Below are 24,752 nucleotides of genomic sequence, written 5' to 3'. Positions count from 1 at the left end.
CGAGCCACTCTTACTCACCCATTCCCCATCTCATTCTCTATTTTGGATTGTTGCTTGGTTTGTGCAGAAACGGCTGCATTTTCTCCCTATCTTTTTAATGACACAGTCCTCAGAATGCTTGGTGTGTACTTCTGTCTCCCATTCATCTGCATAAATGCCACTATGTGTCACAACGTATTATTTTGTTTAGGGCAGTTTTGCAGCTAATGGAGGCTTGTGTCCTTGTTTAAATGACTTGTTTTGTTTTGTTTTGTTTTGAACCAGAGCTTCCACATGTTTCTTCTCTCTGCCTCTCTCTCATCTTCTCTGTCATTAATGCCCACGTTTGCATCCAGATATCTTTCCTAACAAGAGAAAAATTCTGAGCCATAAGGAAGGTAGCAAAGATCACCAAGCTTTTCCAATCCCAATCTGTAACTTGCTTGGGAAGCAAGCCCCTGACCAGATGGACAGCTCATTTAAGTACCAGAGAGCAGCTTCCACCCAGTCCCCTGGGAGCAGATGGAGTCCCTTTGGAAGGAGAAGGCCCTGGGGGATTTCCAAGTTCCAGTGTAGGGTTGAAAGCAGCCCCTCTGCACCACAACCCAGGAGTCTGCTTTGCAATCTTGAGGTTTGCTTTGGTGGATTAGCCACCTGCTCTCAGGGCTGCCCATGCCCCCCAAAGAAGTCAGGGCTTCCTGAGCCAATTCTAACTTGGCACTGTAGGAGGAGTCCCCTCTCTACAGCAAGAAGGGGTCTGGAAGACTTTTGCTGACCTGAGCCTGATGTCAAGGAGGGATTTACTAATTCCAGAGGAGTCTGCCTGGGGTTCTGTATTTCACCTCACTGCCAGGACCTCTCTGCTTCCAGGCCTTGCCCCCGGCGCTGGCCTTGGCCCTGCTAATCCCTCTTCCACTGCAGCCCCCTGGGTATCCTGGCAACCCTGCACACCAGAGGGATAGCCACTCTCCTCTCCAGGACACCTCCTTTCTTGGAGAAGAAACAATCTTCCCAAATCTACATCTTCCTGAGGGAGGCATGGCTAAGTCAGAATGAACTCATATACCTTCTCTCCTTTTGTTGACAGAAAACTGGACCTACTGGGGAGATGGGTTTTGTTACCATCATCCTTGAACTCACCTGCTGGCCCTGCTAACTCTCAGCTGTGGCTCCCAGTTCTTGGGTGGGGCAGAGCTTTCTCTGGCATGAGTGAGAAACGTAAGGAAGAAAGGGACAGGGTGTCTTTTAGATTGTGTTAAACTGCTGTTGGTTCTGCGTGGACTCCTGCTGGAGCTTGTCTTATTGAAAATAGCTTCGTCTTGTGTACTTTTCAACAGTCTCCTTTTTTCAGCCAGAGGACAGATACCCCAGCAGAGCCCAGTTACCAAAGGCAGTTGCTGATGGGTTGCTCCCCTTCCAGAGGAGAGAACAAGAGGAACAGAGCTTATCTTGCAGCATCAAAGACTGAGGCTTTGTTTATTGAGATAATAAGCTGCTCTCAGTCAGGGGCTGAGTTGTTTATTTACCTGACTTTTTCCTCTTAATCCAGAATGGTGCCTTCACTTACGAGATGCTCAGTGAATATCTTTTGAATGAACTAATGCATAAACATCTGGCACGTCCAACGTTATTCGTTTTAATAAACCCCGTTGAGTGACATCAAAGCAGCCTGGCAGTGTTACTAGGTACTAGGTGGTTATCTCGGTTCTCATTTTATTTATGAGGAATCAGCAAGAAGTGAAGTAACTTGCTCAAGAGCACGAAGCTGGGAAGTGTCGGAGTCAGGATTTGAACTCAGGTCTGTCCATCTCCACACTGTGGTGAGTTTGGGGCACATCACTGACAAGCACTATGTTACCGACTGAGATGCTTAGAAGGACGGGGCAGGGTGTGGGGCGGGGGGAGCATTCAAGTCAATGCTGCACCTGTGTGTGGCTGTGTGTAGGGAGCAGGTTTCAACTCAGGCAGGTGAGAGGACAGAGGACGGGGGAAGATGGGCTCAGGGAGGTTAGCTGAGTCAGAGTAGAGAGGAGGCAGGATTCTGTCCAACTTGGACAGCTTCCAGAGAATTCCATAATAAGCTGGCTGCGTGGCTGTAACATGCATTTGTCTTTCCACATTTGGGCAGTGGGGAAGATCTTCTGGGGAATAGTTTTACTAGAAGGCACACCTCTCCTCTTTGCCACTAGCGCAGCAGATGTGTGACCTCTAGCAGTGTACATTCTAAAAGAAAATACTAGTTAAATTCCCTTAAGGAATGTAGGCAGCCGTTTTGGACCCTTGAGGTCTTTAGGTTTCCTGCTTATAAAAGATCTGCCTTTGATGCCCTCGTTGTTTCTAGTAGCTGAGTGGTTTGCATAAGTTCATGTCCCTTTTCTCATTTCTGCAGACCGAGAACACCACAAAAGAACCCTTTGAGATGCAGTCATCAACCTGACATTTCTAGCACCAGATTAGCATCTACAGCACGCTGGTAGACACTGAGGCAATGGCCACATTGCAGAGACTGTAGATCTGGCTCGCTCTTTGGGATTATCAGCATCTGTTGCACATCTTCCAACCAGCTGGCCAGAGTGAGAGGTGGAGTCTCTTGCTATGAAATAGAGTTTTATTTTGCCATAATGTGTATCCACAGAGTATTAAACCTAACTTAGAAATCATCTACGCCTGGGGCACTTGGGTGGCTCAGTTAAGCATCTGACTCTTGATTTCAGCTCCGGTTATCATAACCTCAGGGTCTTGAGATGGAGCCCTGCATCAGGATCTGCCTCCTCGCAGAGTCTACTTGTCCTCCTCCCTCTGCTCCTCTCCACACCCCCACCCCCCAGTCATACATGTACTCTCTCACTCCCAAAGGAAGGAAGAAAGAATAAGAGAAAGAAGAAAAGAAAGAAAGAAAGAAAGAAGAAAGAAGAAAGAAAGAAAGAAAGAAAGAAAGAAAGAAAGAAAGAAAGAAGAAAGAAGAAGAAAGAAAATCTTAAAAAAAGAAAGAAATCCTCTAAGCCTAACCCTCATTTTATGGAGGAAAATAACTGAGACTCAGAGAGGTAAAGTGACATGCTCAGGGTCACACAGTAGCCCTACCTTGTCCTACGCAGTAACCCCTCACCTCATATGCCTATGAAGCACTTGAAATGGGGGCAGTGTAGTTGGAGTGTGCTGTCGATGTAAATACCTGGAGGATTTCATTGACTCTATATGAACATAAATATCTCACTGATATTTTTTCATAATGATTACATGTGGAAATGCTACTCTTTAGGATACATTTGGTTAAATTAAATGTATTATCAAAAGTAATATCACCTGTTTCTGTTTCGCTTTGCTCACATGGCTGTTAGAAAATATAGACTAACCTACGTGGCTTGCATTCCTTTTCCACTGGACAGCAGGCCTCTACAGCTTGGAGTAGAACACAGGTCTCTTGACCTGATGGGAACCCGGAGCAGGATGGGGAGTATTGGCTGGGTCAGGGAGAAGCCAGAGGCAAGGATGCCGGTCGGGAGGTGCAGGCAGCAGGCGTGCCCCCCTGTGGGGGCTGCAGGTGCTCACTAGTCACAGAACAAGCTCCCATCGCCAGGCTGGCTGTCCCTCGAATGCCTTCCCTCCCACTCCCCTTCTTGTCTTCCCTGCCTGGAAGCTCTCTTTGTCCTTCTGCACCTGTCCAGGTGTCTGAGATGTGAGGCAGCCCAGCCTCCTTCATCGATCTGCTTCTGCTGCCTTCGAACCTGGTTCGATCCGCGGCCCTCCTTCACGCCCTCTCAGCGCCTCTGCAGCTGCCTTAAACAACCATTCACTCTTCTTCCTCCCACAGAGCTCTGACTTAGGAATGATCTCCAAACAGTGCTGTCCTTGAGAAAACTACACAGCACGACCACTTACTAAAGGAAGGAGAGCCTGCCTTTCACTCTCTTCCTTGCAATGTCTTAACCCCAGCCGCCCAAGCCTGGGTTCTGCAGAAATGCAGAGGAGCTTGGGGAATGCAGGATCAGGCCGGCCGTGGAAGACAGTTTTGAGCATTGAATGTTGCATATTAAGCAATCTGTCCCACTACTGGCCCCAGTTCCTCTCTGTAGCTCTTCTAGACTTAGCTTCTACAAATACAAAGTAGGAATTCTTCATTTATTCTTTCATTCATTCAGCAAGGGTCGAGTGAGCATCAGTCTCCCAGGCACTGTGCTGGGCTCACAGTGCTCACGGCAGACACGGTCTTATAGCAAGTAGAGGAAAGAGATGAAAACCGAAGGAGGTGGACTGGTGCCCGGCAGGTCCTACAGACACCGTGGCCTCAGCATGGCCTAGAAGCTCATATCCACCGCCCCCTTCAGCCCCCCAGCTGAGCAGGATAGAGCTGCTGTAGAAACGGGACCCAGCAGACCCTGAGCCCTGTGCCAGTTTGGACACTGAAGAACTATTCCTGAGTTCCATTCAGAATTTCGAAATCTGTTGCTCAGACTCAACTTCTTTTGTCCCATCCTTTCTAATATCCCAGACAAAAACCCATTCAGTCCTCCTGGACTAAGGTTGCTTCATCTGGATTCATCCCTGTAAAGGCACATACTTCTCCATGTTGTCTTATTTCATAGAATGTCCCCACCTGCTCTTCCGTAGGATGCTGCTCACGCTGTCACTCTATGGCCCTCTCTGAGACAGGTAGCCAGCCCCTTCCTCTCCCTCTTCCCTTCAGCAGGGAATCGGAGGATTTGCTTAAGCCTAATCCCGTGGGAGGCTGAGCCATCCTCCTTCCCAGATGCTACTCATAGATCATTGTGCTTTTTTTCTTTAAACCTCTTTTTCAAAATTGAAAGATATTTTATATAGTTTAAAAGGTGCAGAAACTAGATGTGCAGTTTAAATAATTACTATACAGTGAACACCTAGGAAATACAACTCAGGCCAAGAATGAGATGGTAGCCAGATCCCAAGAAGACCTCCATCCACTAGACCTGGTCACAGACCCCCATCCATGGACATTTGGTATGACCCTATCCCTTGCTTTAAAAAAAAATCATTTTAGCATTTCCATATACATTCCAAAGGAATATAGATTAATTTGGTCTTTTTCTGAGCTCTACATAAATGAAATCATATTGTATGTATCATTTGGTGCCTGGATCACTACACTGTTTGTAAGGGCCATTTATGTTTTTACCTGTTTCTCTAGTTTATTCATTTTTATTTTGTTTATTTAATTTCATTTATTTTTTCAATTTTTTTCATTCATTGTTATTCATTTTTATTACTATATAGAATGACCATTACTTTTCTACTGCCTTGAAAATCCACCCTCCTGCTCTGAACCCAGTGATCTTGGGTTGCTTGTCTTATAGGCCTCAAACACACCAGAAGCACTATCCTCATCCCGGATGAAACTTTTATTATATTTTATGTTTTTTGTTTTGTTTTCTTTTATATTTCATTTATTCATTTGAAAGAGAGAGAGTACAAGCTGGGGGGAAAGGACAGAGGGAGAGGGAGAAATAGACTCCCCGCTAAGCAGGGAGCCCAATATGGGGCTTGATCCCAAGACCCTGAAATCATGACCTGAGCTGAAGGCAGATTCTTAACTGACTGAGCTATCCAAGGGACCCTACAAACTATTTTATTATGAAAATTTCAAGCATATACAAATTTAGGAGAACAATTTAATAAGCCCCTTTATACCCGGCACCCAACTTCACCATTTATCCATTTATGACCAAACCTATGGTACCTGTATCCCCATGCAGTCCTCTCCTCAATTATTTTGAGACAAATCTCAATTATTTTATTCGTAAATTTTTCAATCTTTTCCTCAAAAATAAAAGATTATTTTTAAAAAATGTGATCTTATATCATTATTATACATAGAATAAAACCAATGGTGTTTTCTTGGTACAAAAAAATAAGCTGATGTTCAAATTTTATTATCTTAAAAAGTTTTGAATACTCTATTTGAATAAGAATTAAAATGAGATTCATAAATTGCAACACAGTGAATTATATTTCTCTTTAATTGCTTCAGTCTATAAAACCTACATTCGGCGTGATCACTTGTCCACATTTCTCTCTCTCAATCTTTCTCTTTTCATCTCATAACTTTGATCTCTCTTCATCCTTCCAGTTTATTTATTTATTCTAAGCTTATTTATTTATTTTAGTAATCTCTACACCCAATGTGGGGCTCAAACCCATGAACCCAAGTTCAAGAGTCACATGCTCTTTCAACTGAGCCAGCCAGGAGCCTGTCCTTCCAATTTTATTTCTTTCTTAAAGAAACCAGATTGTCACTGTCCAGAGTTCCTCACAGTTGGGCTTCTCCTGTTCTTTAACATATTCTTCTCTCCACTATGTTTTCTTTAAATTGATGCCAGGTCCTAGAGTTTTGTTCCAGACACAGTTTGATTTTTGGCAAGAGGTCCCCATAGATGGTGTTTTGTACTTTCATCAGCAAGTGGTCTGAGAGGTCAGCATCCATCATTACAGCCTATCATCACGGCTTAAAAATGGCAACATCTATTTCAACCAGTCCTTCATTTGTCAGCTAAGATATTTCTAGAAAGAAACTGTGCACTGTCAACTATTTGATTTCCCTGAGAGAGTTTTTTTGAAAAAAAAAATTTTTTTTTTGAGACAGCATGGGAGAAGGGGGCAGGGCGGGGCAAAGGGAAAGACCGAGAGAAAGACAGAGAGAGAGAGAGAGAGAGAGAATCTTAAGCAGTCTCCATGCTCAGCATGGAGCCTAACACAGGGTTCAATCTCACAACCCCTGAAATTATGACCTGAGCTGAAATCAAGAGTCAGATGCTTAATCAGCAGAGCCACCCGGGGTCCCTCCTTGAGATAAGCTCTTACAAGAAAGAAAGAATAAATGTTTGATCTTTTTCCTTTATTATTTTCCAAAATAAAAGTTGATATAACAAACTCCCAAGAAGAATGAGGACTTTTTTCTTCCTCTAACTTTATGAATTAATGGATACACCCATGATTGAAATGCTTTACTCCATTGTGATTCTTCTTATGATATCCAAATGATCCTATTTTTGACTGGTAAGAGTCTTTTAAATTAACTCCTGAGGTCTTAAAACCTCTTAATACAACCTTTGTAGACATTAAAGCTTCTTTGTTTTATGGCATCATATTGTCATATCATTTCATCCATTAATATTTCAGAGATCCCTGAGTTCTTTTATCAGTAGAAGATCGTGATCTGGATACTCTTTGTTACTAGGTTGGCTATTATTTCTAAGCCCTTTCAATGAACAGAGCCAGGAAATAAAGACAAATTGTCATGAGTTCATGTAGACACTGATAAATCAAATTAGAACTACATAATTTTTACCTAAGATCTTTAATTGTATCTCTTTTTATTTTGTTATGTCAAGTATTATATTTCTCCACACTGATATAATTATTCATTTTCTATCACACATAGTTCACACATGACAGACTTAGAATAACAATATAAATGCTACAATCAAGAAGATGATTATTAAAATCAATTTAATATTTTTTGTAAGTTTTTTTGTCCTTAGGTTACATTGCACTAAAAATTTTATAGTAAATGATTATGTTATAAAGTCATCTGAAATATTTTCTCCTGTGGTTATGACACTAACTCAGTATACTATTAAGTCATTTTACTTTTTTATTTATAAATATTACTTATGTATTTATATAACTATGCAAAATATTAATGTATTCCAAAGTTATATCATGCAATAGATATTCAGGGTAATTTAACTTCTAACATTATTCCCCTCTCCTGTTTCCTCCATTTGAACTATTTATTCTAGAGCTTTGAGGAACCATTTCTTTTTTTTTTTTTTTTTAGATTTTATTTACTCATGAGAGACACACAGAGAGAGACAGAGACATAGGCAGAGGGAGGGAATCTCTGTGGGGAGCCTGATGTGGGACATGATCCCAGGATCTTAGGATCACAACCTGAGCCAAAGGCAAATGCTAAACCATTGAGCCACCTAGGTGTCCTGAGGAACCATTTCTTTTCCAGTTTTTCTTTACTTTTCCATTTTTCTTGGAAAAAAAGGAAAAAAAAATCTATATTTTTGCATCCCTTCCTCCTTTCTTAGAGAAGATAATATACCACACATACTTTTCTCCATTTGCTTTTTACACTTAATAATATATCACTCCAATAATATACATGCATGTGATCATACAGCATGCAACCTTATCGGTTTGGTTTTTCTCACTTACATACTTCTCTGAAGATTGGTCCAGGTTGTTGAGTGTATCAAGAGTTGGTTCAGGGGTGCCTGAGTGGCTCAATTGGTTGGGCACCTACCTTCTGTTCAGGTCATGGTCTTAAGGTCATGGTTTTGAGGTTGGATTGGGCCCCAAGTCAGACACCCTGCTTGGCGGGGCAGGGAGGGCTGTGTCAGCTTCTTTCTATTCCCTCTCATGCTCTTACCCTTTCTCAATCTCTCTCTCTCTCTCTCTCTCAAAAAAAAAAAAAAAAGAGTGCGTTCATTTTTATTGCACAGTAATATTCCAAGGTATGGATGTACCACAGCCTGTTTAATCATTCAGCTGTTCAAGGACATGTGGGTAATTTTTAGGTTTGGGCTATTACAAATAAAGCTGCTATACATGTGTGTACAGGTTTGTGTGTGAACAGGAGTCATCATTTCTCTAGGATAAATGCCCCAAAATGTAATTGTTGGATTGGTTGTTGGGTGTTTAGTTTCTTCTTCTTCTTCTTCTTCTTCTTCTTCTTCTTCTTCTTCTTCTTCTTCTTCTTCTTCTTCTTCTTCTTCTTCTTCTTCTTCTTTCTTCTTTGTATATTTTTTATGGAGTTTGATTTGCCAACATATAGTATAATACTCAGTGCCCCCCTCAGTGCCCGTCACCCAGTCACTCCATCCCCCCGCCCACCCCCCTTTCTACCACCCCTCTTTTGTTTCCCAGATTTAGGAGTCTGTCATGTTCTATCACCCTCTCTGATTTTTCCCACTCATTTTTCTCTCCTTTCCCCTATAATCCCTTTCACTGTTTTTTATATTCCCCGTATGAGTGAAAGGAACATTCCCAACTAGTTTTCCAGAGGGCTTGTACCATTTTATATTTCCACCAGGAGTATATTAATGATTTGCTTTGGCTGTGTCCTCTCCAGCATTTGGTGTTATCACATATTTTATTTTAGACATTCTAATAGATATGTGATAATATTTCCTCATGGTTTTAATTTGCATTTCCCTAATGGCTAATGATGTTTGAACATCTTTTTTGCCCTTTTTTTTAAAAACCATCTATGTCTTTTATTGTTTTTTGACTACTGAGTTTTGAGAGCTCTTTATAGATTCTAGATACTAGTCCTTTGTCAGATGTGCGACTTGCCCCACCCCAACTCCCCAAAAAAATCTGCCACTCTGTAGCTTATCTTTCCATCTTCTTGACAGGGTCCTTTGTAGACAGGACATTTCCAATTTGGATCAAGTTTTATTCACCAATTTCCCTTTAGTGAAGCATGGTTGTGCTCGAATCTATGAACTCTTGGTCTAGCTCTTTATCCTAAAGATTTCCTCTGTTTCATTTTCTGTGAGTTTTATAGTTTCTAGCCAGCCTGCCTTTCCCCCACACCCTTCAGAGTATTCACATGTTTATTTTGTATTGACTGTCAGGGTGCTCAATTGTATCACCTCCTCTGGACCCACAGTTTATAGTGAGAATCCTGGGGTCATTTGAATTGTTTTTTTCCGTATAGTTAAAATGTCATTTCTCTTTCATTGCTTTCAAGATTTTTTTCTGTATCTTTAGCTTTTGGAAGTTATATTGTAATGTGTCCTGTGGATTTGGGAGGGAGGCAGGTTATTTAGTAAAGAGTTCACTCAGCTCCTTAAATCTGTCGGCTTCTGTCTTTGGGGAAGTTTGGGAAGTTTTTCAGAAACATTCTCTTCTGTTGTGTGATGCTGATGACAGAAATGTTAGGTCTTTTATGATATTCCCACAAGTCCCTGAGGCTCTGTTCCTTTTTTGTTTTGTTTTCTCTCTGTTCAGATTCTACTATTTCTATTTTTCTATTTCAAATCCACCGGCTCTTTGTCTCCCTGCTTCTGCACTTTGCTGTTGAACCCAACCAGTGAGGTTTTTAAATTCCAGCTATTGTTATTTTTTTTGGTTCTAAAATTCCCATTTGGTTCTTATTTCTAGCTTCTACTTATTTGCTGAGACTTTCAGTTTCTTTGTTGAGACTTTGTTTCTCTCCAAAGTTTGTTTGTGGTTCTCATTGCAGCATCTCTATGAGGACAGCTTTAAAATCTTTGTCAAGTTCTGTCATCTTGGTATTGGCATCTGTTAATTGGCTTTTTCACTCAGTTGGAGATTTTCCTAGTTCTTGAGATGATGTGTGACTTGCAGCTGAAACCTGGACATTTTTATATTATGCCATGAGTCTCTGGACCTTATTTCGACCATCTGTTTCGTGTAGTTCCCTCTGATACCACTCTGGCAAAGGAAAGGCAAAGGCACTGTCCTGTGACTGCCAGCTGGGGGTAGAAGTCCAAATTCTGCACTCAGCCTCGTTTGACACCCAAGGGGGAATGCAATGCTTAATTTTATGTGTCAACATGAATGGGCTATGGGATGCCCAGTTTGAACATTATTTCTGGGTGTGACTATGAGGATGTTTCTGGATGAGATTAACATTTGAATCAGTGGACTCAGTAAAGTAGATTACCCTCCCCAGTGTGGGTGATCATCATCCAATCTGTTGCGGGCCTGAATAGTAAAAGGCAAAGGAAGGAGGCATTTGCCTTTTCTTCCTGCCTCACTGTATGAACTGGGACACATCATCTCATATCATTTCATTTTCTTGTTCCCTCAGGATATACATATACATCAACTCTTCTGGTTCTTAGGTCTTCAGACTCAGATTGAATTACAACCACACATCCTTTCCAGTCCTTCCCATTCCCCAAGAGAACTGTCCATTTGGTAATCTTGGTTAAATTAGTGGATTTGGTCAACACTAAAGAAAAAGATTTTAGGCATGTTAATAGGTAAGGAATCACTGGCCATGTTGACTTTTTCCATTTCCAAATACGTTTGCCAACTTGAAGGCAGAGGCAGATTCTTCTGGCCCAAACCAGGCAGAGCCAAGTGAGCCCATGGGAATATTTACCTTGGCAACCTAGAGAAAATAGATGTGAAGTAACTCCACATTTCTAGGACTCAAGAAATGACAATTCCATCTGTCATTCTTCTGTCACTTCTATCCTTACTTCTATGTATAAAATACATCCGAATTTGAGATACCTTTTGTTTTTTTTCCAGAAATTGTAGTATCTTTTGGCTAGTACACACAAACCTGTGTTACTCCATACTGTTTCCGTTTGTAGTCACAATTATTCCTAATCACTGCTGGTTTGTTGTTTCTATGAATAAAGCTGACTAAGAAAGAAACTAGCCAATCAATCTCAGGGTTGTGTTTAAAAGACTTAGGAAAAAGTCAACTGTGACAGTTGGCATCTTCTCCACTTTGAGGACTAAACTCATTGTCTCATCTTTAAGGCTGAAACCTTCTTCCAATTACTCAGGTGACAGTCTCGCAGGGAATCAATCCTTTCTATGTGGGTCTTCCTAAAATAGGGGCCTATTTTAAAGTTGGGAGATGGAGGAAATGTTGTTACTCTTGCTGTTTTAACATTAGAAAACCCTCTCCTCTTACCCCATCAAAATTTGCTGTTTTGTGACTTCTTTAATTAGAAATTTAGGGGGGATATATATAGAGAGACCCTACAAAACATGCCAAAAATATGTTATTAAGCCTTATCCTAAGGAAGATAGGTTTGTAATCCCAGGAGACATGCACAGAGCCACTGAGGTTCCTGGTCTGGGGGCAAGTCCACTTTAGTCCAGCTACTTTCCTGTTGGATCATGATCTATGTCCTCTACAGGTGGTGCCTTGTCTAACTTGCACTAGTTCTAGAAGCTCAGAGCAAGATAACAAGTGCTGAGAACAGTGGAATCCTTCCTATGATGGAGAAGAGAAGAGAAAGAAGGGTGATAAGACAGCTAGTCACCAGGCCATTGTGGGGAAAGAACCAGATGTCATTTTCTGCTTTTAATTAGTACTAATTTTTTGCATGGAATATGATGTAAATATTACCTATTAATAATTCTAGGTTGGATTAGGCAGGAGGTAGAGTGCAGATGCAATGAAGAAGTATTCAGTTTTAGCAAAAAGTGCACTGGAGCCAAGATGAGAAGCTGCTCACATGGCTGGAGTGGGTGGCCATAACATCTAGAGACACCATGATCAGATACTGGATACTTTTCAGACCTGTTTCATTCAACAAAATGAATGTTATTCATTCAAGAACACAACTACAGACAGCCCTTGTGTTGATCTAACTTCTAGTAACATCTTGTGAATCTCCTCATGGTAAGGGATGTTGATTGCTAATAAAGGTTTATCAACCTCTTCATACACATGCAAAATACTTGTGCTGATACAAGTGAGTTATTTATATGCACTGAAAAAGTAGTTCTACTAGAGGTCACATTTTATATTAACACTGAATTTTAATAGTCACTGAAGTCTCTGGTTAAATTCCAGCTGTTCCTTATTCTTTAAAGTTCCACATTAGCAAATATTTGGCGAAATATAAAATTGTGATTGGAGTTGAAAGAAAAATTTGATTTATCTCTATTTGTTTCTGAAACATGTTAGACTTAAGTTACCTGTGTTATGCAAATTGGTGTCAAGCAAAAAGGAAGATTTAGCGATCATGAAAATCTCTTTAAATTCTGTTTTTATTTTAAATAAGGCCAACATGCTCTTCCAAATGGAAATAGCCCCACAGACTAACAGATCATGTCAGGAAAAGACTCCTGTCCACAGAAGCAACTCCTATCTTAGTTCTCCTAATAGGCTGGATGAAGGAGAGGGCCAAATCTTGAACAAACTTAATCCTCAGACTCTATGCAGACATGAATGATATTCTGGGTTTCATCATTTGTTTCTTTAAATCATGACATTGCTACAATCAGCTCCAGAGTTGAAATAGAAGATTAAAATTCTATTCATAGTTATACATTATCTTTCCCTATAATTTTTGCAAGAGCCAAAAAATTAGGATACTAAACAGAAAAATTACAGAGTAATTAAAAAACTACTATTTATTTTTATAGAAAACATTTTATAGCTGCTGTGTGGAAAAGTATTGCTATGCAATGAGAAAGATATGGATTCAAATCTCAGCTCTGCTAACTTGCAGGCCAATACAGAGGTTGGACTTTAAAGTTTATATGTGCTTCAGTTTCATCATGGTAAAAGATGGTTGAGAACAAGGTTAAAAAATATATTTTATGAACCTATACAACCACAAAATGCTGCCCCCACGTGTCTAAGAAAAGAGTAATGTGCTTACCTCAGTTTGCACTTGAACATAATCTGGAGAGAAAAAATTAATAGGTTCTGTTAGTTTCTTTCATGCTTGCTTTCTTTCCTCCCTAGGTGATTCTCATTATGCAATCAGGTTTGAGAAGCACAAAAATAGATTATAAACTCCTTAAGGGCAGGATTTTTGCTTGTGCAATTTGTGATTGCACTGTTTTGGGATAAGTATCCAGCTGACAGTAGTGCTCAAGTAATATATATTGAGCAGATAAATTAATAAATGAATGTGTACTTTATTAAAGAAGCAATATAATCAACCCTCATGTCAAATACCACTGTAATAATAATAATCATAGTTACCATCAAATGAGTCTTAACAATATTCCTGGAGTGGATCTTAAAACCTCCTAATGGAGTCCCATGGAGTTTAGAATAAAATCTGACCTTTTTACTACAGCATCTAAGGCACTGGACAATCTGTCCCTTTCCCACCTTTCCAACCTCATCTCTTGGCATCCTCTCTTTAGATAGTCACACAGGCTCTACTTACTCCTTGAACCCATCAGGCTAGTTCTTACCTTAGGACTTTTGCTCTTATTGTTCCTTCCACATGGATTACTCTTCTCCAGATCTTGATGTGCCTGATTCCTTCTCATTATCAGAATATCATCCCACACAAAACATCTAAGACCCACCTTCCATGGTTATGCTGTCCAATGTACCTCCATCCTGCTGTCACTCTGTTCTATTACCTTACTTATTTCAGCGTCCTCCCAGTAGTTTTTACTATCAAGAACTACCATCATATTTATGTGTTAATATATGTTGATTTGATACTTTATGATTCCTCAATTCTCACTAAAATTTAGGTACCATTAGGACAAAAATCTAATCCTTTATTTTTTTTTCACGCAATATACCCAGCACTCAGAACAATGCCCAGCACCAACAAAAACTTATTAAATACTTGGTGAATGCATAAAATGATTTTTAAAAGACTTATTTGTTATTTATTTAACTGTCTGACTTTGGGAAAGTCCTATACACTCTAACATGCATAACTTGCCTTGAACAATGGCTGGCATGTAGCAAGTGCTCAGATAGCATCAGCTTCCCTTGACTCTGCTGTTCCTCTTCTACCTTAAAGGAAGCTTTTTGAAGCATTCTGTGTAAAGTCATCTAAAAATAACAAGCACATAGGTTTTCCTTTTTCTTGTGTAAATACCTTAGGATGGAATTTATAGGTGGTTACATATGATTAGTTTCAAGAAATTCCCAAACAACTTTCTAAAAGCAACGATATCATTTCACACCTCCATCCTCTCCACATTCTCACCAGCATTTATTATTGCCAGTCTTTATAATTTTAGCATTCACATGGGTATAAAATGGTATATCATTGTTATGTGATTCGCCTTTCTCTCAAAGCTAATGATGTCGAGCATTTTTCATGTATTTATTGGCCATTCACATATCTTCTATTTTCAAGTGTCTTTTCCAATCTTCTGTCAACTTTTTACTAGCATGTCTTCTTATTGTTGATATGTAGAGCTCTTTGTTTATCCTGGATACAATTCCTCTGACAAAAGAAGTAGAATGCTTCTAATACACTGACAATAACTTCTCAATTTGTAAACCGTGTGTTTTGATGAGCTTTTATTTTCACAAGGTATAATTTGTCAACTTTTATTTTATGTTAAGTGCTTTGTAGGTTGTATCTAAGAAATCGTTGCCTGCTCCAAGGTCATGAAGATATTCTATATTTCTTTTTTTTTTTTTCTCTAGAAGCCTTATGGTTTTATTTATTTTTTATTTTTTTTTTAGCCTTATGGTTTTAGCTGCTTCATTTAATTTTATAATCGATCACAGATTAATTTTTGCATGTGATTTGACGTAGGGGCCCATATGTGTATCCAGATTTTTATAAAAATATCTAGCACTCTCTTATTCATAATAAGGAAAAAGGAAATAACCCAAATATCTATTGATAAGAGAAATGGAAGAACATATTGCAATTATTCTAACAATGGCATACTAATCAGCAATACAGAAAGTAACTAGAGATATATGCAACAGCATGGATGAATCTCAAAAATGTTATGTTGAATGAAAGAAGCCAGACATAAAGGGCTACATACTGTTGATTCTATTTATATGAAATTCAAGAACAGGCAAAGTTAATTTGTGGGATGAAAATGAGCACCGTAGTTGCCTTCAGAGTAAATGGGGCTTAACTAGAAGTGGACATGAGGGGATTTTGTGCAGATAGAAATGTCCTACGTATTTTTTTTTGTAATAATAAATTTATTTTTTATTGGTGTTCAATTTGCCAACATACAGAATAACAGGGACCCTGGGTGGCGCAGCGGTTTAGCGCCTGCCTTTGGCCCAGGGCGTGATCCTGGAGACTCAGGATCGAATCCCACGTCGGGCTCCCAGTGCATGGAGCCTGCTTCTCCCTCTGCCTATGTCTCTGCCTCTCTCTGTGTGTGTGTGTGACTATCATAAATAAAAAAAAAAAAAATTAAAAAAAGATGAAAGCAGAATAACACCCAGTGCTCATCCCGTCAAGTGCCCCCCTCAGTGCCCTCCACCCAGTCCCCCCCCCCCCCCGCCCTCCTCCCCTTCCACCACCTCTAGTTCGTTTCCCAGAGTTAGGAGTCTTCCAAGTTCTGTCTCCCTTTCTGATATTTCCTACACATTTCTTCTCCTTTCCCCTCTATTCCCTTTCACTATTATTTATATTCCCCAAATGAATGAGACCATATAATGTTTGTCCTTCTCCGATTGAATGTCCTACGTCTTGATTGGGACATTAACAGAAGTGTAACACTCATCAGAACTCATTGAACTATGTACTTAAGGTCTGTGTATTTCACTGTGTATAAATCTTATCTTTAAAATGTCAAATAGGGGATCCCTGGATGGCGCAGTGGTTTGGCGCCTGCCTTTGGCCCAGGGCGGGATCCTGGAGACCCGGGATCGAATCCCACGTCGGGCTCCCGGTGCATGGAGCCTGCTTCTCCCTCTGCCTGTGTCTCTGCCTCTCTCTCTCTCTCTCTCTCTCTCTCTGTGACTATCATAAATAAATTTTAAAAAAATTTAAAAAAAATAAAAATAAATAAAATAAAATGTCAAATAGTTGATAGCAACAAAGATTGTAAGCATGAACAAGCCACTACATGTAAGGGCAAATGTCTCTAAATACTTCCATAGCCCAGGTTTATCCCACAGCCATCTATGTTCATAATAAAATTAAGAAATGGTTAATTTTTTCTTCAGAAGCTTGTAATAATTCAGAGAATCTGCTTAGAAAGTTTTAAAATGTAAAACCTTTGACATTTAAGAAGTTTTGATATTTAAAGAGGCATCCTTTACATAGAGCAAATTATGAGTAAGACACCACTAGTAATTGACGTTGTGCGATACGCTTACATGAACATATAAATTCACAGAACAAATGCATGTATGTGTATGTATCCACTTCAGAGTCCTAGAACAAAGCCACAAAAGGCTATGAAATTATACTATCAAGGATTGGTGTGCTTCTTGGGTTTCATAGTCTTTTTTTCAAATTGAATTGAAATACTCAATTCTAAAGCCCCAGCTAGAATTGCACATTAACAACAGAATACTTGCAACCATAAATTTATAACTGCTTCGAGATTTTCCAGAACAATCCCTTTGAGCCTCTCAGCCTCTGAAAGAGTGTACAATCCACCAGCACCATTTCTACCTCAGACCAGTCAGCAGAATCCTACGCAGCTTTATTTCATGCTCGCTGATTCTTTTTTGTGCCTTGCTACTGAAGCTCAGACCTACTTAGATCATAACTGTCTTTGCATTTCTATTAGCATTCACTGGGGCCACCAAGAGGGGAAATAACGGTGTACAAGTGCATAGCTTCCACAGAACCTGTCAAACAGAACCTTCTACTGGGTCATGAATAAGATTGAGAGGGCTAGCCCACTTTGTATTGTTTTATGGGAAATGAATTATTGACTACAAACAGAATTTGGGGATCCTTTGTTGTTGGAGAATATTTATGTACTACTTCTCCCATTTCTGTGTGAGAAGTTTCCTTGGCTCTTGGACTTTCTCATCCTATCTCCCTCAGAAAGAGTGTCTTTTCTGATTGGTGATCACGGAGAACAAAATGAGCATGTTTCAGCTCCTTCTCATCATGCCTTAGTCATGCCACAGGCACAATTGAGCGGCATCAGTCCTTGTGGGTAGCCTGCAGTTCAGGGGATATTTTCAATTCAGGAAAATATTAGCAAACCAATTAGCCTAAGGATTTAAGTCATCATTTCTATCTGGCTTTTATGCTTATTTTTCAACTGCACCTATCCTGAAGTGGAAAGGAGAAAGCTGATAGTTCTAGAGCTAAGCACTCCGACCTGAGAGTTGAGAAATACCACTTTCTATATTTATTTCGTAAAAATGTGCATCTTCATCAATTTCAGCACATGAATATAACTGACTGTTCATTGTCTAGGAAAGGGGGAAATTTCATACTCCTGGTGGCCTGAGCTTTTAGTATTACCATTGTACCTGTATTCCAAAAACCTTCCAATTTGCATGTAACTTAAGGGTTCACTCAACTTGCTTCTTACTGAAATCTTGTAATGATCCCCACTATATCATGTAGCTGGATAGTCATTAATAACTCCTATTAAATGTAAGTAGTTTCACATTTCATCAATACCTCCAAATTGTTTTTCTTATTACTTTTCTAATGTTTGTGTCCATATTTTTCCTTATCATTGGTCATCATCTATAGATCAGAGATAGTGGGTGATTAATTAGACCCATGAGGAACTCATCAACTACTAGAGAGAGTATATTGAAATGAAATGTCTCACTGATGGCAGAACACATGAAGTATCAAAAAAGAGGTATAAACAAAAGAGGTATAGAACCTGGAGGATCTCCAGGGGCACAGAGTTAGGAAATATTACCTTTATGAACATGGAACTGGTCTCTCATAAACTGAATATCAACTCTAGATGGCCATTTTTTTAAGTCTTGATCTCAGATATGTTTCATACAATAGCAAAGAAATGTGTTTGAAAATAGATAATAAGTGAGTGCCTGCCAGTTTTGATGAAAGTTCCATGTGTCCAAGGCATTCTCTATCAGGCTTGCTATGGGACCATCCATTTGGTTCAGATATTGAAGGGCCATTACCTATTCCAAGAAAAGTAGTCCAGTTGACAATGGAGTCCATATTACCTTGGACTATCTAGCCCTGTTCTTGCACAAAGTAGGGCCTGAGGGAGAGCATAATGGATAGTCAAATCCATAGAGAAAACCTAGAACACTGAGTGAATCATAGTCATCTTCCAAAGGGGCTGATGATCACCTGCCAAAGATACTGGAGGAGATTCCTGTCCTTGGTAAAAAGTTGATAAGAGTGCATGCCCTTGCAGACCCTTTCCATTCTAAAATTTCATTGTTCTTTCATAAGAAGGTGTATGTAAGGACCCATAGCAGTGGGGAGCTCTGGTTAGCCAAAGAGAAGCAGGAGAGAACTGGGTGTTTGGACTCTTCCTTATTTTTATTCTTTTCCAGAATCAATCTTGATTCAAAGGTCAACCCAGCATAAATAGGGGACAGCCCTGTGCACTTACATCATTGTAAGTTGCAAAGTCTCTACTCCTTTTCCAGGATTACAGACTAGAATTCTGATTCATTTTTCTTGAATAATCAATATAGAACCATTTTAATCCCAGTCTCCTTGATTAGAGCCCCTAATTCTATCTAATTACTTTAGTAAACTTCTTACTGTCTTATGACATACTTCAGAAAAAGCACAAATTTTTGAAGAAAAATGTAACAAAATATAATAAAAACTCATCAATGCATCACAGTTGAAGAAATAAAACACAACAGCACAGATAAAGCCTTTTTATTTCTTCTCCCCTGAATATATTCATATTCAATCCAATGGTAATTGTAAGGAAATCTACTTTAAAAAAAAAAAAACCTTTCTATTTTCTTCTTTGACATACTATATGTGCCAACTTAACCTTGCCCTAGGTCGGGGCATGTGATAGAATTCTGCCCAAAGAATGAGAAGGAAATGGAATTATACAACTTCCAAATCTGGCCTATAATCCTGCTCAATCCTCCAAACTCTCCCATTAGCTAGCTCCATGGAGAAGGTTTTGAAGTCCCCAGAAGTGGGGCACGGGGACTACCAGGAACATTACTGGGTATCTGAATGACTGCATGGAGCAATTTTTCATTATCAACTTCACTTGACTATAACATGAATGAAGAGTGGGTTCGTTTCGAGTTAGCCTACTCTCACGAATAGACTAATAATTTCCATGCAGGTCTGTAGACTTTTACCACATGAAGAGGAGTCCCCAGATAGTACATAACTTGCATGTTTTCTAACTTAATATAATGTTACCATATTGCCTGTGTTCTTCATTATCTCGGTTTTTTCACTCACCATGGCTTGTGAGACCCATCTATACTAACAGGTGTTCTCTCAGTTATTTTCACTGCTGTAATTCCCTATTGCAGGAATACTGCATAATTTGTGTATCTGTTTCCCTATTTTTGGCTATTAAATAGTTTCATATTTCTTGCTATTATAAATAATCCTATGAACATTCTTATGCCTCTTTGTTTATATATATAATATACACACATATATACATATATATACACATATATACTAGGTGTGTGTGTGTGTGTGTATATATATACACATATATACACCTAGTGAAGATAGATATCTATCATATAGCTCTATATATCTCTATATATCTATCTACTCCTAGTGAAAATAGATAGGTGTCCCTAAGATACTTAATAAATTGACTTTTGCTGCATGAAATCACTTCAAAACTTAGTGACAACACAATAACTACTTATTTAGCTCACAATTCTGTGAGTTGGCACTTTAGTTTGAGCTCAGGCCCTGTTGGTTTGAGCTGAGCTTTGCATGTTTTTATGATCAGCTTCAAAGTGTCTTCTCGCTAGTGATCTCAAGTGGCTAAGCTGCGCTACATGGTCTTTCTCTCACGCTCCAGCAGTCAGGCTTATTCATAGGGTGTCAGAGTTCTAAGGGCAGCAAGAGCAGAAACTGAAAGGTCTCCTGAGGCCCAGGCTCAGAACTGGCACATCAATTCTAACTTTCTTGCTTGGACAAAACAAATCACAAAACCAGGCTAGAATCACAGAGTGGGAGAATAAATTCTACTTCTTGATGGGAGGATATGCAAAATATTGCACTGATATTTATAATCTGTCACACCTAGGAGTGCAATTTCTGGGGGCTTCTGGCTGGCTAATTTGGTAAAGCATACGACTCTTGATTCGTTTCTTCAAGCCCCACACTGAAGGTGGAGTTTGCTTAAAACAAAGAATGCAATTTCTGAATTATAGAATATACATATGTTCAACCTTACTAGATTTCGCAGAAACTTTTTCCAAAGGGGCTATATACTTTGTTGCCAAAAAAAAGCAGTTTGGGGTACTGGTTAAGATCATGGACTCTGAAGCTCTATCGTTCTGTTTGAATCACAACAGTACTTCTTACAACTGTGACTTTTGCAGGTTTTTAAACATCTCTATCTCTTAGTGTTCTCATCTGTGAATGTTCTTGGTTGCAAGACCCTAGCCAATTGAGGCATACAAAGACTTTATTGGAAAGCTAATGCTTGGTTCTCATAATCAGTTGGAAGCTTGCATAACCAGGCTTAGCCTATGGGCAGGAACCAAGGCAAGAGTTGGGGGAGGTTGGCAGTAGAGAACTCAACCAAGGCCAGTTTTTGTTAGAAGAGAAATTCCAGGCACTGATCAATACCATGGGGTTCAGAATGATGCATGACTTTGTTTCACCTCTAGTAGCCCCTTCAGAAACAACTTATAATGCAGTCATTTCTCTGCTTCCATCTTACCCTACTTATAGCCATTCCACACCCAACCCAGCATTCTCTGTTTTCTAAGGAAACTTACACACTAATGCAAATTAGTTTAGCAGAGATCTGTGCCAATCTGTCTCTTATGTTTTCATTGATATTCTAACTTCGTTCTCTACCTTTCCCCTGAAAACTTGCTATTCTGGTTCTCTCTTCATTAGGTAAAAAGAGCAAAGAATCCCTAGAAACAAATATAAACTACAAGCAAACTTATGGCAGAAAGGGAAAGCTATATACTAGTAGTTAGATAGCTTGGTAGTGGCTGAGTTAAAGTAGAAATAAAAAAAGAAAAAACAACTTTGGGTAAAAAAGAATGAAAAGACCAACTCAACTGACTGACTTTTCTTATTCCCAGTTTAGGAGTTGGCCATCCTGAACTTGTGTGTGTGTACATATAAATATATATGTATATGTGTATGTATACAGAGTTTATATATGTGTGTACATATGTACATGCTATATGCACACATGCACATTGTATGCATGAAAATACACACAAAGATTATATATTACATGTGTATATGTAGATATGTATATATGTACGTGTGTATGTGTGTATTCTGTTTATTGACTGGGCTTCCTAGTTTTTGGAAGAGAAGTTGTTAAAAAAATTACTAGAAATCATACGTGAAGATAGCTGGAGATAAGTTTGGGGAAACAATGCATGAACAAGGATTTATTGAGGATCAGTTATGTGCCAGGTATCAGGGACCCAAAGTGTCACAAGGGCTCACTGAGCGGAGTATGTGATGGAGTATTCAAGAAGCGCATGGTCTGGGTGGACTTGATGGGACATAGTGAAACTAACAACTATACTTAATGGGCAGGACAAATAGGTTAAAGGAGTAATCAGAACTGACTACTCAAATTTTTCAAGCTATGAAAGACCAGGGACAATACCCAACTGATCATATAAATTTCAAAAGGTATTCTATAGATATTCCCTTACGTACGTTACATACCAGGGACTCATTTGCATGAGAATATGTGTATCACACAAGGAGTCTGAAATGAAGAAAATCCTCTATATTTAAGCATTAAGCAAAATTCACCCCAGAATGATCCATATTACTTCAGGTATTTAGTTGCACTCGGCATATATGACTCTTGCTAAGGCTAGGAAGCATCAGTGTCTGCCCTGAGTAGGTGCCAGAGTCATCCCTCTGTCCTCATGAAGGAGCCGCTACTGGTCCAGTCCCTGGCTGTATTTTTTTCTTACACTTACCTCTTCCAAGAACTGTTCACTTTCTCCTCTGATGATTCTTCATCCACTAGTTGGTGTTGGAAAAGAACTAAATGACATTAATTGTGTTTCTCACAAACAAATGCCTTTTCAGAGGACCATAAAATAGCAGGTGCAGCGTCACTGGAGCAATTCCTTCAGATGGCTGTTTTGAGTTTGAATTAGTCTTGAGTTTGGGTTAGTAATGCAACCAGGCAGATTGCATGAGACTTCACTCATGAAACTGCTTTCCTTAAAGAGACAATAACTGGGAAGATGTTCTCATCTACAGCTGTGAAAATCAGGACTATCAGTAAGATATTTGTTACTGACACATTAGGTGTGGGGCTGGGGGAGAGACAGCCTTCCTGCCCCCCCGGAATCTTACAGGGGCTGCTATGGACACCCAGTGCTGTGAGCTCTTACAAACATGGGGTAGCCACAACTGTGAGACTTTGCTGGAAAAACAGGCATGAAATCAGAATCCTAATTCTCGAAAAAGGCTCTATTGTTGCTCCATCCATGAAGCAGGCTATTAAAACTAGCTCCTTCAGTGGCCAGAGAGAGTTGAAATTTCTTTCCCTTCCAACTTAGCTGATGACCAAGAACACTAAAATTCTGAGGGGTATAAACAGCAAATAGTTAATTAAAATCACATTGATCCTTTGCAGATCTGTGAAGAGGGGCAAACTGTCTTTAAAATCACACCTCATGTTTGACACAGACTCTTTAACCACACTTGAATCCTGAGATGTTGAGAAACTGATGTGGGCTCAGTCTTTGTTTACTTGTTTATAAAATAGAGCTAACAGCGTCTTCTCATTTATTGTGAGCATTAAATAAGGTGTCATGTGTAAAGTGCCCTGAATTTGGCAAATGCTCAAATTACATTTATATTCTTATTTACGTGTGACTATCTATATCAAAGATGGAGTCTGAAAGTGACTCCCTTTCCACCCAATCCCTGCCCCTCCTTCCTGTGTCTTATTATTTCTACACTGTTCTCAGTATTTGAATATTCCTTCCCTGTACCCCTTTTCCTCAGTCATGTGTACTTCATCACAAATGGAGTCATCTTTGCTCTTCCAAAGCTACATGGTATGCATGTTGTCAAAGAATAAAATGAAATCAGAGGTCTTTTTGTTTTGTTTTGTTTTATCTCAATCAATATACTTCCCAGATAAAGGCTGGCATCAATGAAGCAGCTCTCCAAATCATTCTACGAAGAGTAGAAGTGATGGTGGTAGTTGTGATGTGCTAAAAAAATGGGGTGTGGCTTAGGGGAGGTTCATGGTGCTTATGCTAATTCAGAACTCTAGACACAACAGTATGGTTCATAAGTCTCTCCATGGTTGCATAAAATGAGTCCTATAATTCATAGGTCAGGAAATGTCTTCATTTGGGTCCAAGAAGGGTATGGTTTTCTGGTCCTAACTTAAAATTCAAAATTATTTAGCATCATTAGCTAAAATGAGCCATGGTGAACACAACATTTGGTTTCCATATATTCTAGACAAGGTCTGCTGTACATGGAACATATTAGGGCTGAGACTATAGTGATCAGGAGCCAGGTGCCAGGGAGAAAGATTTAAGAAGGCTCTCACTCTTAGAGTATGATTTGGCACCCAGAAGCAAGTGACTCCTTGTGTACTCTGTCCTAGGCTTCCCACTTGACTCTCAGGCCTTAGACCTGCTTTGAATACAACTGCAGGGACATTGGACTTTACCAAGTAGAAAAAGAAGACATTTCTCTTGCTGGGCTGGGACACATTTAGGGAAGGACCCTGGGCCATGCAGAGAGGTAAGTGGGAAAGGAAGAGGGACATAGGTTTTCATAGATTCCTGCATTGGGGGTAGACACTATGCAAAGAGGCTTGTGTAGACCATCTCATTTCATCTTCACAGTATCCCTGTCAGGGGGAAATTTTATCTCCATTAAAAGTTGAGGAAACTGAACTTTAAAAACAGAGCTAGTTGGGATGGCTAGGTAGCTCAGGTGGTTAAACGTCTGCCTTCAGCTCAGGTCATGATCCCTGGGTCCTTGGATCCAGCCCTGCACTGGCCCCCTGCTCAACCAGGTGGTATGCTCCTTCCTCTCCCTCTGCACCTCCCCTGCTCATTCTCTCTCTCTCTCTCTCTCTCTCTCTCTCTCTCTCAAATTAATAAATAAAAATAAAAATAAATAAAAACAGAACTAGCAAAAGGCAGAGCTGGGATTTAAAGCCAGGTATCTCAGGTTCTGTATCTGAGAACAGATACAGATAGGACC

At 39.6% G+C, this 24,752-nt stretch overlaps 1 long non-coding RNA gene across 3 annotated transcripts in view; it reads left to right on the top strand.

Annotated features, from left to right (window-relative positions):
• LOC112662336 (uncharacterized) overlaps positions 1-24,274 on the top strand; it is a 62,150-nt gene extending 37,876 nt beyond the window's left edge. For 2 of the 3 annotated variants that reach the window (XR_003138421.3, XR_003138420.3), the window contains exons 6-7: positions 1,704-1,799; positions 2,369-2,856. This is a non-coding gene — a long non-coding RNA (uncharacterized LOC112662336). Of the gene's footprint in view, positions 1-1,703; positions 1,800-2,368; positions 2,857-24,144 lie in introns of those variants that run through there. The other variant, XR_004814359.2, reaches the window with a different exon arrangement.
• Positions 24,275-24,752: the final 478 nt, after the last annotated feature.

This window comes from Canis lupus, chromosome 13, assembly GCF_003254725.2.
Source record: "Canis lupus dingo isolate Sandy chromosome 13, ASM325472v2, whole genome shotgun sequence".
Taxonomy (NCBI): domain Eukaryota; kingdom Metazoa; phylum Chordata; class Mammalia; order Carnivora; family Canidae; genus Canis; species Canis lupus.
This window is presented reverse-complemented; position numbering and strand designations above follow the sequence as displayed.